Source organism: Carcharodon carcharias, chromosome 3 (assembly GCF_017639515.1).
Source record: "Carcharodon carcharias isolate sCarCar2 chromosome 3, sCarCar2.pri, whole genome shotgun sequence".
Lineage (NCBI taxonomy): Eukaryota > Metazoa > Chordata > Chondrichthyes > Lamniformes > Lamnidae > Carcharodon > Carcharodon carcharias.
In genome coordinates, this window is record NC_054469.1 from 105761306 (window position 1) to 105779144 (window position 17839).

Here is a 17839-nt window from a genome sequence, read left to right on the forward strand (position 1 = left end):
GTTACTTGCTGCAGGATTCCTAGCCTCTACCTGATCTTGTAGCCACAGTATTTATATGGCTAGTCCAGTTCAGTTTCTGGTCAATAGTAACCCCCAGGATGTTGATAGTGGGGGATTCAGTAATGGTAATGCTATTGAATGACAAGGGCGATGGTTAGACTATCTCTTGTTGGAGATGGTCATTGCCTGGCCCTTGTGTGGCACGAATGTTCTTAGCCACTCATCAGTCCAAGTTTGGATATTGTCCAGGTCTTGCTGCATTTGGACATGGACTGCTCCAGTATCTGAGGAGTCACAAATGGTGCTGAACATTTTGCAATCATCAGTGAATATCCCCACTTCTGACCTTATGATGGAGTGGCCTTGGCAAAACCCAATCTGGGTGTCAGTGAGCAGGTTATTGCTAGGCAAATGCCGCTTGATTGCACTGTTGATGACCCCTTCCATCACTTTACTGGTGATGGAGAGTAGACTGGTGAGGAGGTAATTGGCCAGCTTGGATTTGATCTGCTTTTTGTGTACAGGACATACCTGGGCAATTTTCCACATTGTTGGGTTGATGCCAGTGTTGTAGCTGTATGGAAACAGTTTGGATAGGGGCGCGGCAAGTTCTGGAACACAAATCTTCAGTACTAATGCTGGAATATTGTCAGGGCCCATAGCCTTTGCTGTATCCAGTGCCTTCAGCTGTTTCTTGATATCACGTGGAGCAAATTAAATTGACTGAAGACTGGCAACGGTGATGCTGGGGACCTCTAGAGGAGGCCGAGATGGACCATTCGCTCGGCACTTCTGGCTGAAGATTGTTGCCAATGCTTCAGCCTCATCCTTTGCACTGCTGTGCTGGGCTCCTCCATCATTGAGGATGGGGATATTTATGGAGCTGCCTCTGCCAGTGAGTTATTCAATTGTCCACCACCATTCACAGCTGGGTGTGGCAGGACTGCAGAGCTTAGACCTGATCCTTTAGTTGTGGGATCGCTTAGCTCTGTCTATCACTTGCTGCTTATGCTGTTTGGCACACAAGTAGTCCAGTGTTATAGCTTCACCAGGTTGACACCTCATTTTTAGGTATGCCTGGTGCTGTTCCTGGCATGCCCTCCTGCACTCTTCATTGAACCAGCGTTGATGCCCTGGCTTGTGATAATGGTAGAGTGGGGGATATGCTGGGCCACGATGTTACAGATTGTGTTTGAGTACACTCCTGTTGCTGCTGATGGCCCTAGCGCCTCATGGATGCCCAGTCTTAAGTTCTAGATTTGTTCAAAATCTATCCCATTTAACACAACACGATGGAGGGTTTCCTCAATGTGAAGGCGGGACTTCATCTCCACAAGGACTGTGTGGTGATCACTCCTACCGATACTGTCATGGACAGATGCATCTGCGGCAGGTAGGTTGGTGAGGATGAGGTCAAGTATGTTTTTTCCTCTTGTCTCAGACCTAGTCTAGCATCCATGCCCTTTAGGACTCGGCTGGCTTGGTCTGTGGTGGTGCTACCGAGTCACTCTTTGTGATGGACATTGAAGTCCCTCAACCAGAGTACAGTCTGTGGCCTTGCAACACGCAGTGCTTCCTCAAAGTGGTGTTCAACATGGAAAACTATTGATTCATCAGCTGAGGGGTCGGGTGGCCAGAGGAGGGGGTGGGGGTGTGGGGCAGTACATGGTAATCAGCAGGAGGTTTCCTTGTCCATGTTTGACCTGATCCCATGAGATTTCATGGGGTCTGGAGTTGATGTTGAGGACTCCCAGTGCAACTCTCTCCCGACTGTATACCACTGCGGTGCCACCTCTGCTGATCCTGATCTGTAAGGTATGATTCTGTGAGGATGACTATGTCAGGCTGTGGCTTGACTAGTCTGTGAGACAGCTCTCCCAATTTTGGCACTAGCCCCCAGATGTTACTGAGGAGGACTTTGCAGGGTCAATAGGGCTGCAATTGCCTAGTTGTTTCCGGTGCCTAGGTCGATATGGGGTGGTCCATCGGTTTCATTTCTTTTTACTGCCTATTTAGCAGATTAGTGTAACTGAGTGGCTTGCTCGGCCATTTCAGAGGGCATTAAGAGTTAACCACGTTACAGTGGATCTGGACTCACGTGTAGGTCAGACCAGGTGAAGATGGCAGAGTTTATGACTCTAGACTTAATTATTTCAATGCACTCCTGGCTGGCCTCCCACATTCTACCCTCTGTAAACTTGAGGCCACCCAAAACTCTGCTGCCTATGTCTTAACTGGTACCAGGTCCCATTCACCTATTGTGATGTAGTCATACATTATGAGAATGCCCTGTGCTTGATAAAGTCATTAAACTATATAATGCTGAGCCTCATTGTTTCTAAAAACAAGTAGCTGCACTCAGTTGAATAGGCTGCTGCAGAGTCCTAGACCTGGATTTTCATCCTTGAGGTTGGTAGCGGGAGTTGGGAAAATTCCCAGCTCCACCTGGCACCTCACGAGAAAGTGCCAGTAAAAGTGGAATCTTGCTTACAAAGATGGGATCTTCATTGCTGGGGGTGCGGGGAGGCAGGGGAATGGGTGCAGACTGGAGTTGAGCCAGCTGACCTGGAAAGAAGTGCAGAGAAAGCCACAGGGGTTGCCAGGGGCAGAGGTAGATTGTTTAAAAAGCCTGCCACAGTGTTATGCGACTTTGTCCTAGTTAAAATAAGAATGTGTGGAACTCATCAGGGTCAACAAGGCAAGAAGAAAGCGGAGAGTCATTTTTGAATGAAACTGAAAGACTGAAAAGCTTTTGAACAGTGGAACTGCATAGATGCTGGGCTACCTAAGGGAAAGGACTGTGCTCACAACATTTGTTCAGAGAATCAGCTTTAACTGCTTAATGGGCGATTATTTTTTGCAAGTCACTTCACCCACCATGGACTTTACTCAGCCGGATCCAATCTTCTCAGCTGTCAGCCTTTACTGCAGCATGGGAGCAGTTATCCAGCTTTCCCTTTGATCTTTGATGAGGAATAAGAGGAGCAGCAACAGCAACACGGGGAGCATCAGCACCAGCTGCCTTTGCCTTAGTCACAAGTCCTTCATAGGACAAAAGGGTTAGAAGCAGAGGTCCAGATCAAAGCAGGTGATATCCCCACAAAAGATCTAGAAGCAGAGGATCCTCTCTCTCTCACCATGTCTGAGATGCAGTGCCTCAGAAGCCTCAGGCTTTCACTGCATTCTCCTGGAACAAGTCCTCCTTTCCAATGGGGCTGGTGGGCGTGCACTGCCAATGCCCATCAAGGTGTCTGTCACTGGCATGCCCTCCCCCCCAGCTCTCCCAATCGCCCACCCACCCCCCATGCCCCTGTTCTCAGCCTCACCCTAAAGTTGTGCACTCTCTTCTCTTGCAGAGAGTATGAGAAATGGACTGAGAGAAGGGAAGTACAACATTTGTGAAGGGTGACTGTGAGGCCTGGGTGTGAGGTATCAATAAGATGAGGGTGCATTTTGGCTGTTGATAGGGATGTGAGGAGGTGCCTGGAGAGAGAGGTATGAGCAGAACTGCAAGCTGTGTTGCTCTGGGAAGTCCTGTGCTCGAGAATGTGGGATAGTCAGTGCTTGGGAGTTGGCACCTGAAAGTGGGACAGCACTCACCTTTCCTGCTCTCATGAAATCACTGAACCTACTGGGGCACTGTATCCAGGAACAAGGGACCAAAATGCTTATCTTCACGTCCTCTGCCATTTGCATCTGCACCTGCTTGGTTAGAAATTGGAAATAGCAGTTCACTTCAATCCCTCAGATCCTGTAGCAGGACTGTCAGAGAAGAGTCTGACACTTGGGCAATGGGTAGGGGAGGACAGCCTGCCCTGGTCTTTTTTCAATTCCTTTGGTTGCTGAAGCCTCAGGAATTAATGTACAGTTCAGGCACTCTGACCCCTAACGGGGTCCATTTAACTAGAAATTCTTCCTCTGACTGATGCAGATTGTCAACAGGGTCACACTCTGTGATTGGTCAGGAAACCCTTTTTATGCAAGGCTAATGCCTTAGGCTGAGTCAAAGAGCCACAGCAAACAGCTATCATAAACACCCCTGTTTTGGCGCCCCTGCTATGAGTGGATTTGTTTAGATGAAGTTCTGCCCTATATTTCAAATTCAAGGATATACCTAAGACCCAAGGCCTGATTTTAACAACATGATGTGAGAAGATGGATTTCCTATCTGGGAGTTTGATTTAGAGGCCGAGTGGGTTTTAACTGCCTCAAGGCTGCTGTATAGCACTAAAGGTGGTCTCTATCAACAAGATCAGTCAGGGGCCGGGATGGGGGGTAGTATTTTGATGATCTTGTGGTGGGCCGGGGTGGATGCAAGACCAGCGCCGCAGAAACCTGGACTTTCCTTGTGTGACCCAGCAGAATGCTCCATCTCCTCCTGATCCTGCTAAGGGAAGTATTTTTTTCAGCTATCTTCAGTCACTTTGCTGGCTTTCCAGGAACTTTACCTAGCAAGGTGTCGGTGGTACAGGTGCTCTGTTCAAGAATGGATTAAAGTACTACTGATATCGCCTGCAGCCCCAACTTGCATTTATTAATGAGGCTCTTGTCAAAGTCCAGCAGTGTTAAAGTGGGGAATCTGAGAGAACGGAATAGGAAATGGGCCATTCCATATTAACTGCTTCCCGTCACCTTTTCTGTTGACTGGGGAGAATTAAGATTCCCCCTCATTAATCTGGAGTTGTCGTAATTCATATAGCAAGCTGTTGCATTTAATTTAGCAAATAATTGATTTACTTCAAAATTTTGCTGGAGGATTTGTTTTATGATAATTAAAACAGATCAACATGTTTTTTAATTGACTATAATTTCAGTCTGACTAAATTTAATTAGTTTTGGAATAGAACTGTAAATTCCCATTTGGATATATTGTTGTACCTTATTAATAAAATGGAACAATTTGCCATTGTAAATTCCTAAATTCCCCCTCTTACTGCTGTTTCCATGAAAGCTGTAAGAAAAGATTTATTTAACATTATTGTTAATAGTTCTCTCTCCTCAGGTACTTTCTTCCTCTCCTTCACATCTGCAGTCATCATCTCTCTCCCCAAACAAATAACTCTTATCCCCTCCATCCTTGCAAACCTTCCTTTTCTCTCCAGAGTTCTTGAATGTGTTGCCGCCTCCCAGATCCATGCTTATCCTTTCCAAAACTCCATGTTTGAATCCATCCAGTCACCCTCCAAAGTACTGAAACAGCTCTTATCAAAGCCATGAAAAACATACTACGTGACTGTGACAAAGGTAGAGTATCCCTCCACATCCTCCTTGACCTGTCTGCAGTCTTTGGCATGGTTGACCACTTCTCCTAAGCCTTTCCACTGTCATAGGTGTGGGTGGAACAGCAGTCACCTTGCTCCATTCTCATCTGTTTAAACATAGCCAGGGAATCACTTACAATGGCTTATCCTCCCTCTCCCTCATAGTTACCTCTGGTGTTCCTGAAGGGTCTATTCTATTTTTATTTATTTTTTTTTTCATGGGGTGTGGGTGTCACTGGCTAGGCAAGCATTTATTGCCTATCCCTAAATGCCCATGAGAAGGTGGTAGTGAGATACCTTCTTGAACTGTTGCTGTCCATGTGGTCTAGGTACACTGACTGTTCTTGTAAGGAAGGGAGTTCCAGGATATTGACCCAACAACAGTGAAGGAATGGTGATATATTTCCGTTAGGATGGTAAGTGGCTTGGAGGGGAATTTGCAGAAGTTAATGTTCTCATGCATCTACTGCCCTTGTCCTTCTAGGTGGTGGAGGTCATGTGTTTGGAAGGTGCTGTTGGAGGAGCCTTGGCGAGTTGCTGCAGTGCATCTTATAGATGGTACACACTGCAGACCGTGTGCATCAGCAGAAGAGACATCAATTAAGTGAGCTGTTCTGTTCAGAATGCCACTTAGTCTACTGGCTCCCACAGCTACTTTTACTACACTTCCTCATGCTCTGCTTCTTGTAAGGATTCCATTCCATTTTCTCAGTTTCTTCATCCCCATCACATTTGTTCTGATGATGCAACCTTTCATATGTGCTTCTTATACGTCTTCCTCTTTGCTTAACCCATGATTTCCCTACATCATGCTTGATAGTGCCCTTGGCCGTGTCCATCCCATTTCCCTTACTACTGCTCACACCCCTTCCCCTCCTTCGCAGAAGTATGATAGAGTCCCACTTGTCCTCATCTTCCACCCCATCAGCTTATGTATCCAATGGATCACCCAGCACCGTTTCTACCATCTGCAGCATGATGGCACCACCAAACACATCTTCCCTCCCCATTTCAGCATTCCAAAGGGACTGTTTTCTTCATGTTACCTTGCTCCATCCCTCAATCACATCTAATACCCCATCCTTTTCCCATGGCATCTTTCCATGGAAGGACAGGAGATGCAACGCCTGCCCTTTTATCACCTTTCTCCTTAATGTTCAAAGACCTAAACACTTCTTACAAGTGAAACAGTGATTTGGGTGTCCTTTTTTCCATTTATTTTGCTGAATTCATTCCTCACATTGTGATCTGCTCTATGCTCCATAAATGAAATGCAAATTGGGTGACTGCTTTGCAGAATACCTCTGTTCAGTCTGCAAGCCTGACCCTGAGCTTCCAATCGCCTATTATTTTAATCCTTCATCTCGCTCTCACACTGACATCTCTGTCCTTGGCACTGTTCCAATGAAGCTTGACTTAAGCTCAAGGAACAGCATTACATCTTTTCATTAGGGATGCTACAGCCTTCCAGATTCAACACTGATTTCAACAAATATACTCTCTACTTGCGTTTGGTTCCCTTGTTCTTTCCATGTTTCAATTTTAGACTCATTTCTTTCCTTATTTTTGTTTTCAGACAGCAGCTGTTCATCAGTCTGCCATTCAAACCTCTTCTAGATGCATCTTATGTTTCTTTACTTATCCCATAATCACTCCTTTTGGCATTCTTTTGTCATTTATTCTCTCCTGTCATCCACGCTATCACAGGCCTTCCGTTTTGTTCCTTTTCCACCCTCACCCCTTTCACTTACTTAAAACATATAAAATTTCTAACTTTTCCCAGTTATGATGAAAGTTTATCAATCTGAAACGTTAGCTGTGGCCAGAATTTTTCCCTCGTCGGGCGGGCTCGATGGTAGTGATGGGAAGTTGCCCGCCGCCCATGATCGGCTCCGCACCGCAATTTCACGTGGGTGGGCCAAATAAGGCCCGCCCTGCGTAGATCACAGGCTGTGCTGGCTGGGGGAGGAGGGAGAGCCAGGCTTCACACTCAGTTCGTGCATGCGCACGATAGAGCGCTTCAATCTCCCTGAGGCACGGAGCTGACTCAGGGAGATTGAAGCATTGTAAAAAAAATGTAATAAAGGCAATAAAAATTTAATGAAATGTGTCCCATCTGTTGTCACATGAGATGGAACATGTTTTAACGTCAAAAGAAAGTTTTTATTTAATTTGTATTACTTCAGGAAACCTCATCCCGCTCGTGGATGAGGTTTCCTGAAAAATGTAAAGGCCGCTTGGACTTTTTGCCTGCCCGCTAACCATTAGGTGGGATGGGCAGTGTAAATTTGAAGTTAATTAACTTGTTAATGGCCTGAATAGGCCTTTCAATTATCAGCAGGCGCGCAGCTGACTATGGCACGTGCCTGCCAAACGAAATATTGCACGAGTGTGCGATGATGTCGGGACGCATGCCCAACGTCATCACGTGTCATATTACGTTCATGCATGTTGGGCGTGTGCCCACATGCCGAAGGTAAAATTCTGGCCTCTGTTTCTCTCTTCACCGATGCTGCGTGACCTGCTGAATATTTCTAGCATTTTCTGCTGTTAGTTCAGGTTTCCAGCATCCACGGAATTTTGCTTTTGTTCTGTTCAGAATGTTATTGAGCATCCATCCAGCTTGTGTCTGGCAGCCCTCCACCTCGTAAGATGAAGGTTTGTGCCTTGGCGGTCAACTCTGTGTTATGTATCGCCTGCAATGGCTTTAGAGTCCCACTTTGACATGCCAGTCTCTGCTGCATTTGCTGCAAAGGAAGACTGGATGGAGAACATAGATGATGCTGGCCTCTGTTTGCTCTGGGCCCTCTTCTCAGCCAGCTGAGTTTTATGTTTCTGCTTGTCCCTTCCAAACAGTTAGCCTCCAGAGGTCACAGTTGTCAGCGACTGTTTCCCAGTTGTCATTATCAATGTCTGCCATCTTCATTTTTCACTTGACGGTGTCCTTGTAGTAGAGGTTTAGGTGCCCAGGAGGTTGTGACCCAGTAAGAATAGGTCCGTATGTATGAATGTATGCTGCTTCTAGCAAGTGTAAATGAGTCACGTTTCAAGCTTGACTGATTATCTGAAATTGGTTGTTCTTGTAGCTATTAGCACACTCAGGATTGTTCAGCAAGTGCTGTCAATCATGGAATTACATCTGACATTAGTTGTTTTGTTTTGGGTTTTGAAAGTGCTGGCTGGCTGAGTACAGTCTGTACTCTGCCTATTACAAACAACTGAAGGAACATGCTGTTTTATTCAATCAGTCAATAGGACATAGGGCTATGTACCCGGCATCGTACTGGTACTGCAATTCATATGCAATATTGCTCAATTTTGTGGTAGATAGAACATCTTTTTGGACTGATAGCAGCGTCTTTTTAGTGGATAATTTGATTCATGTAGCCACTGCATTGTAGTAGCGTGAAACAGCTTGCTTAATCTGTTCCAAGGTAATTTAAGGTAAACCAGGAACCTTTGTAAGGAGGCATGAGGGTCCCTTCAGAGTCTCAATTAGGTTTGGAGACATACTCTGGATGTAACAGGAATGAGTGACAATGCCAAGTAGTGTGTTAAAACAACAATTTTGTTGAATATTTAAAAAATTCATTCACAGGATGGGCTTCATTAGCTGTGCCAGCATTTATTGCCCATCCCTAGTTGTCCTTGAGAAGGTGGTGGTGAGCTGCCTCCTTGAACCGCTGCAATCCATGTGGTGTAGGTACACCCAGAGTGCAGTTAGGAACTGAGTTCCAGGATTTTGACCCAGTGACAGTGAAGGAACAGTGATATATTTCCAAGTCAGGATAGTGAGTTACTTAGAGGGGAACTTCTAGGTGGTGGTGCTCCCATCTATCTGCTGCCCTTCTCCTTTTAGACGGTAATGGTCATGGGTTTGGAAGGTGCTTTTGAAGGAGCCTTGGTGAATTCCTGTACTGCATCTTGTAGATGGTTCACACTGCTGCTACTGTGAGTTGGTGGTGGAGGGAGTGCATGTTTGTGGATGTGGGGCCAATCAAGGGGGCTGCTTTGTCCTGGATGGTGTCAAGCTTCTTGAGTGTTGTGGGAACTGCACTCATCCAGGCAAGTGGGGAGCATTCCATCACGCTCTTAACTTGTGCCTTGTAGATGGTGGACAGGCTTTGGGGAGTCAAGAGGTGGGTAACTTGTCGCACGATTCCTAGCTTATATTGAATAATAATAATTATAATAATAATATGACAATTATAATTAATATAAAAAGAGAAATAAGTTAAGAGAAAAATAATAACTTTATTGAAAGGAGAAAGTACTTCATATATATCAAATAAAAACGAGAAAGCCAGATTTTTTATAAGTATAAATAATAACCCCCAAATTGGCTTGTTCCACGACTGTTCCCAAAATGGATAACCCCAACTTAGTCTGTTCCATGACAGGATGCTAAATTGGTAAAAATTGCTCTTGGTACATACATTACCAAGTTTCTGAGCAATCTTACGGTGTGGAATCTTTGGCCAGTCACTCCGATCTCCCTTCCTCCCGTAGTCTTCAGTGGTTGACTATTCCACTCTTGCTGTAGCCTGAGACCTGGAAGCAGCATTCCTTTCAGCCAAATTTCTGGCTCCATTCCAGCCTTTTGAGGCCTGGTTCAGATATTGTCAGAACAAGTTTCAGTCCTAATCAATTTTCCTCACAGGCACTGCAAGGCCATGCAGACTTCGTGATGTCCAAGTTGTCCACACATCTTTTGATGGTGTCTTCCCATCTGCCATCCAGAAAGTGTTATGTCTATTTGCTGATGACCACACTAGTTGACTGCCCCATGTATGGCCACTCATCATCCTGGCTTGTAGTGCATCTACAATGTTCAGTCAAAACAGCAAAAGAACAGCTGTGAATGTGAGGTGCAAAAGAAACCCTTGGGAAAAAGTCCAAATCTACAGTTAACAATATTACTGATTATATAATTGACTAATAGTCAAATCACAATCACAAATATGTTGAAATCAATGTCTACAAAGTAAGATTTTGAATATTGAATAACTTCAAATATTCAATATAGGCTTAAAAGCAGGAGCAAAGCAGAAATAACATGCAAAAATATACAATTACAAAAATGAGTGGCTGCTGGCCTCAGGCCTTTAGTCCATCGGCGAGTTTGTGCAGTACACAGCGAACAATGATCTTATCAGGATAGTCATTGTCCGGCAGGATAGCTTTTATGTGCTCTATTCCTGTGTTAGCTTGCAAGGTGACCGAATGGCTAGGGCCCTATTTACAAAGTTGCTGATCAGGCCATTCTTATAGCGTGCGGAACTTTATGAATCCCAGCGTGTATGTTGATCTGTGAAGGTAGGCTTGTGGTGGATATTAGCGGTGAACCAATTAGCAGATATTTTATTTAGCATCTTGAGCAAAGGGAGCACATTAGACTACCCGATCTCAAAGGTGAATTTGAGTGCGTGATGGAGTGTATCAAGGTCAGGAAATCTTTACATGTGGCTGCAAAATGTGGGTCAAAATCCTGGAACCTGGGACAAAATCCTGGAACTCCCTTCCTAACAGCACTGCAGGTGTACCTATGTCACATGGACTGCAGCGGTTCACGAAGGCAGCTCACCACCAGCTTCTCAAGGGTAACTAGGGATGGGCAATAAATGCTGGCCCAGCCAGCGAAGCCCACATCCCATGAATGAATAAAAAAAAATTCAAAGATTGCGAATGTATCATCTATGTATTGGAAATATACACGTGGTAGGAGGTTAGGGTTTATTCCATCAAAAAAGCATTTCTCCTGGAAACTGATTAAAATGTTAGCAAGTACTGGACCTAGGGGCTAGACTATTTATTTGGGCATACATGTGTCATTAAAACTGAATTTGATTGTGCGAGTTGCTAATTTCATAAGTTCAATGAATACCGATTCAGAAAATGGTTGTACATCTATATTGCCGTGAAATAGCGATGCAGCACAAATGTCAATGGCTTCTTTTAGTGACTCATTCATAAATAAGCATACAATATTAAATGAGCAGATAGATGAGGTGCTGCTTTCAAAGTGTAGGTCATTTTTGTCTTAGTGAAGGTGAAAGAATCCTTCACCATGTACATGGAAAACTCACTGTGCAGCACGGGACATTGATAAAATAGGGCGTAATGGGACATCACCCTTATGTGTTTTCGGCAGCCCATGGATATGGTGAGCCAATAGGACAAATCCTATTATATAAGGTGCAAGGCAGCTTGTTACTCTTACACAAGTTTTTAAAAATTCATTCATGGGATGTGGGCATTGCTGGCTAGACCAGCATTTATTGCCCATCCCTAATTGCCCTTGTTCAGAAGGCATATTTTTAAGAGTCAACCACATTGCTGTGGATCTGGTCTCACATGTGAGCCAGACCAGGTAAGGATGGCAGATTTCCTCCCCTAAAGGACACTAGCGAACCAGATGGGTTTTTATGACAAAAGCAAAATACTGCAGATGCTGGAAATCTGAAACAAAAACAAAAATAGCTAGAAAAACTCAGCAGGGCTGACAGCATCTGCGGAGAGGAATACAGTTAATGTTTTGAGTCCGTATGGCTCTTCATCAGAACAATGAAGAAGAGTCATACAGACTCTTCTGATGAAGAGCCATACGCATTCAAAACGTTAACTGTATTCCTCTCCACAGATTCTATCAGACCTGCCTAGTTTTTCCAGCTATTTTTATTTGGGTTTTTATGACAATTAGCAATGCTCATCGTCAGACTTTTAATTCCAGATTTTTAATGAATTCAAATTTCAGCATCTGCTGGGGTGGGATTCAAACTCAGGTCCACAGACCATTACCCTGGCTCTCTTTAATACTAGCCCAGTGACAATACCACTCTGCCACTGCCTCCCCCAACGAACCTTTTTGTAGCTTGTTTTTGAGCAAGGTTGGGTGGTCATGCTGTGTGGCAGACCAAATAGTTATGAATTTGGAACTGTCATCAGTAACAGTGTGCATTTTGTCAACATAATCACTCTTGTTTGGAATGACTATTCTGGTTCCTTTGTCAGACTTACAAATATTTTCAAATGTATATATCTGGGTTGGTCCTGAGGCCTCACAATGCCACCTGACATTCATGCTGCATATGAAAATCAGATAATCATTAGGTATTCCACAATATGTGTGCACTATGTCCTCTAGGCGCATTTTCAAGGACTCAACTTGTTCATTGGATGCTGGTTTGTGATGGGATAGCTGAGAGTAGAGGAGCTCAATTCAACAAAAATCCCTTCCTGTTGGATGTGAGATATAGGAACACCAAAGTTGAAGCCATGTGCTAGGACAAACACTTCACTTTCAGAGAATACATGGGATCATACAAATTCACTGCATGTTTGGAGGTGTTAATTGTGTTGCCAAAATGTTTCTGCTTAAGTGAGTTTACAATGCGGGCATGCTTCACATGGGTTTTCCTTTCAGAGTGGTCATCCATTGAGGCAATATAGCAGCTGAATGGATCAAATCAAAAAACGAAAGAAATTTGAGGACAGTGCAGGGCACAGCGTAGATTAGTTATCTTGCAACTAACCTGCTCAATCTCATCCTGTATGATCGCTCAATCTATTGTGGGACTATGTCTCACATTAGCATTGTCACTGTGCTTGGAAATGAACGTGGGCACAGCCTTCGGTCGAATACACTCTCAGAGAAATAGAATTGAATTTTTTAATTGAATCTTAATTTAACTTTGAGTCGAACTATAGTTTTGGCATCGCAAATTTGTCCTTCTTGCACCTCTGTATCAGGTATACAAACAGACATTTGGTAGTGCAAAATTTGAATATAGCTGAAAAGAAAGTAATGCCTCTCTTTTCAGCAATAACTATATTCCTTATTTTGGTATTAACCCTCCCTCTAGACCTATGTCAAAATCATTGATACACACAATGGAGAGACGTGGCTCCAGAGCTGAACTGAATGGGACATCAATACCCAAATCCAACCACTCTGAAAAATGCCTCATCTTGATTCTCTCCTTTCTAAACTATTTTAAGTTCAGTTTGCCATCTTTCTTTAATTCTACCCCAGCACCCCCCGCAGCACCACCCCCCCACCCCCACCCACCCCCCCCTCCCCCCCCTCTCCCCCAACGCTTTCCAGTAGTCTCACATATAGTACTTTGTCGAAGACCTTCTTAAAGTCTGTGTGGACCATATTCACTGCATGTCTCCCATCTACAACAACCGTTAACTCCTCAAACAGTGTGTCAGCTTTGCTTTGCAGCAGGATCACAGGGAGATTTAAATGACATTTTTTTTATTCCTGGTTGTGAGGCATGTAATACAATCCAAGTTTCCAATTGCAAGAGTACAGTGGCTTATCATGAAATACTTACCCTCTAAGTTTTCCACTACTTCCCTGTGTTTCCAACTATGAGCAAAGGGACACTTGAAGCAGAAAGAATGGGACAGTGAAGGGCTTTGTGGTATTTTCTGCTGGTATGTTGCAAATGGTGGAACTGTGAATCCTGCCTCTTACAGTGCACTGCCACCTGGTGTAACTGCCTCCTGTTACCTTGGTTGCCCTAGAGAAGACATTGAACTTATTGAGTAGCTGTGGTAAGAAAGAAAAGAGAAAAATAGAAAGAAAGAGAGAAATGTTGGTTTCTGCGCAAGATATAATTAGCAAAAATGAAAGCACATGAAATTGGATATAATCTTGCAACATGGCTTAGTAATACCAAGGGTCAGTGTTAAGATCCCTGCTCTTCCTGGTATATATGAATCACCTAAACTTGGGTGTACAAGACATAATTTCAAAATTTGTGGATGTCGCAAAACTTTTAAGTATTATGAACTGAGGAGGATATTGATAAACTTCAAGAGGACATGGACAGGCTGGTAGAATGGGCAGACAAGTGAAATTCACTGCAGAGAAGTGTGAACTGATTCATTTTGACAGGAAGAATAAGAAGAGGCAATATACAATGCAATGTATAATTCTAAAGGGGGTGCAGGAGCAGAAGGAGCTGGGGTATGTTTGCACAAATCATTGAAGATGCCAGGGCAGGTTAAGAAAATGGTTAATAAAGCATATGGGGTCCTGGGTTTTATACTTCGGGGCATTGACTACAAAAGCAAGAAAGTTACGATAAATCTATATGAAACACTGGTTTGGCCTCAACTATACACTGCACTTTAGGAAGGATGTGAAGGCATTAAGGATGGTGCAGAAAAGATTCACTAGAATGATTCCAGGAATGAGGAGCCTCACTTATATGGATAGATTGGAAAAGCTGGGGCCGTTCTTCTTGGAGAGGAGAAGGTTGAGAGGAAATTTGATAGAGGTGTTCAAAATCATGAGGAGTCTGGATAGAATAGATAGGGAGAAGTTGTTCCTGTTGGCAGAAGGATTGAGAACCAGAGGGCACCAATTTAAAGTGACTGGTAAAAAATGAGGAAAAACTTTGTTATGTAGTGAGTGGTTAGGATCTGGAAAGCACTGTTCGAGAGTGTGGTGGAGGTAAATTCAATCATGGTTATCAAAACAGAATTGAGCAATTATCTAAAGAGAAAAGAGTGTCAGGGCTATGAGATAAAGATGGGGGATTGGGACTAGGTGAGTTGCTGTTGCAGGGAGTCAACATGGACATGATGTGCCCATAGGCCTCTTTCTATGCTGTAATCAGCCAAAGATTTTATGAATGTAGGAGATAGGTAGGATGGATAAAAGGATTGTGACTAATGGGATGTAACCAGTAGTCTTTTCCAGGGGCCTGTACCAGGGGCTTCAGTTTTTCATCATGTATATTGATGATTTGAATGAAAGAATAAAGAATTATATTCTCCACATTTGTAGATGACATGAAGTCAGGAGGCACAGTAAGTTGTGATATTGGAGCAGCAAGTTACAAAGGGTGAAAGGCAGACTGAGTGGGAAGGCAAAAGTTTGGCAGATGAAGTTCAATATGAAGAAGTGTGCGGTGATCCACTTTGAACCTGACAAAGACAGATGTGAATATTTTCTTAATAGTGAGAGAAAGGTTGCTGTGGAGGTACACGTATCACTAAAAGCTAGTGTAAAGGTAGAAAGAGTAATGAAAAAGGTTAATGGAATCTTATGTTACATGGAATTTTACAGCACAGAAACAAGCCATTCATCCCAGTTAGTCTTTGAAATGTTTACCAAGCATCTTCCCACTTTACCACATCATACCTTATCAACATGCAGTATCCTTCTAATCTGCTTCCACCACCCTCCCAGGCAGTGCACTCCAAATCATAACAACTTGCTGTGTAAAAAATTGCTTCTTTGTGTTGCCTCTTGTTCTGTGGCCAATCACCTTATACTTGTGTTTGCTGTTTACTGACCCTTCTGCCACTGGAAACAATGGGCGGAATTTAATGAAGGTGGTGGGGGCCCAACATTCACCACCAAAATTGGTGGCAACCCTGCCAACACAAGTTCCAGGAGCCCCGAGGGAATTTAGTCCCTAAATGGCAGTGGGAACCCTGCTGCCAAGGCCCCTGTCTTCATGGGGAACATTTAATAGTTGCACTTCTCCCGGAGACCGATAGCTCTCCATTACCAGCAGCACCAATGGGAATGATGGTTGCTGCCAGTAATACACCTAGGCCTTTATCAGGGTACATCATTTAATCCTGAAGAAAGGTGGCAGGAGGGGGTCACTGTTGAGGGGTAGGAGGGGGTGGGAGGAAAAGGAAGATGGGTAGCTCTGAGCGCGCACCCTTCATCCTGATACTGGGCCCTGCGATCAGGCACTGAGTACCTTTGAACAAGGGACCCTCCCTACTAATCTGCATACCAGTGGTAGAGGGATGAGGCTCTTAAGCGGGCATTAATTGCCCACCCAAGGGCCTCAACTGACGTTCAGGCAGGAAGGCCGCCTGCAAGCCTTCCTGCCCCAGATTTTGTCAGGTGTAGGCGGGGAAAAGGCAGGGACCCCATCCCACAACCTCCTCCCTTGGAACCTGCCTCCGATAGGTGGGTATTAAATTCTGCCCAATGTCTCTTTATTTACTTGATCAAAACCATTCATGATTTTGAACACCTCTGTCAAATGTCATGTTAACCTTCTCTGCTCTTAAGAGATCAAGTTCAGCTTCTCCAGTTTCTCCACATAACTGAAATCCCTCATCCCTGGTACCATTCCAATAAATGTCCTCTGCACCCTCTTGAAGGCCTTGACATCCTACCTAAAGTGTGGTGCCCAGAATTGGGTACAATGCTCCAGCCAAGCCCTAAAAAGTGGTTTAAATAACTTGCTTGATTTTGTGCTCCATTCCTCTATTGATTAAGCCAAAGATCACAAATGCATTCTTAACAGCCTTCTCAACTTGGTCTGACACCTTCAAAGATTTGTGTATATACACTACCACATCTCTCAGCTCCTGCACCACCTATATAATTGTTCCACTTATTTCATATTGCTTTACCTCACCAACAACACTTTTGATTCCTCCTCCAGGTACCATGTCCTAAGAGGCTGTTGGCAACCATGGACTTCCATTGGATTGGGCCATGATTATGCTTGGCTGGGTTCTACAGTGGCTTGGCATTGCCTTCCGAAGTATGACCAGAAATATCTCCAACTCTTAGGCCATCAGGTGCATTGGAAATATTTACAGGCTGACAACCAACCTCTTTGGCCAGGTTATGAACATACCTTCCAAGTCCATCAAGCCCTGAAGTGGGACTTGAACCTCGAGCTTCTGGCCCGGTGGTAAGGACACTACCGCAGCACCACAAGTCTTCCTACAACCTTGAATTCACCACTATTGCTAAATTATCAAGCTGCCTATCCGAGTTCCAGTGTTGAATAAGCAGAAATTTTCTTCAATTAATTTTTGGGCTTTTGTTGCTCACCAGATTTATTTAATTGAGACTTGAGAAAAAACTTGGAGCAGGTTCTTCTGGTCATGTAAAATGACATGGGATGACATCGGATGGAACTCCCAATGTCACCCCATGTCATTTCCATTTTCAGGTCGGCAGGGGCGCAACTGAGTCAGCTGCATGCCCGCCGACCTGTCAATGGCCTATTGAGGCCATTGAGAAACTAATTAAAATCATTAATGGACTTGCCCGTTCAACCTTAAGGTTGGTGGACAGGCCAGGAACCCTGGCAGGCTTCAGAAAAAGCATGAAACCTCATCCACAGATGGGATGAAGTTTCATGAGGGTATTTAAATTTTTAATTAAGGTTTCAGTTAAAGTTATGGACATGTCCCAACTCATGTGACAGTGTCTCATGAGAGGACACATCAGAGAAATTTTTCTATCATCTTTATTGCAAATTTTAATTCTGATCCGATCTCCCTGAGGCAGCACTTAGCCTCAGGGTGATCAGTGAACTCTTCCACGTGCATGCTGAGAGAATTGCCCCCCACCCCGCCCGCACAGGGAGCACATAGCGCTTCCTGGCAGACGTCACGCTGGGCGTGCGGGCCCACCCCATCTGCGCCCGCTCCCCCACTTCCCCCCCAACGGGGGGAAAATCTTTCCCCGGAATGGTCGTCAGGCGCTTCTGTTCTGGTATCCTGTTCCTGTGAGGTAACTGGAATTTCACTCAGTCATAGGCTCCAATAAATTTAGGCCACAATAGGATTCAAAA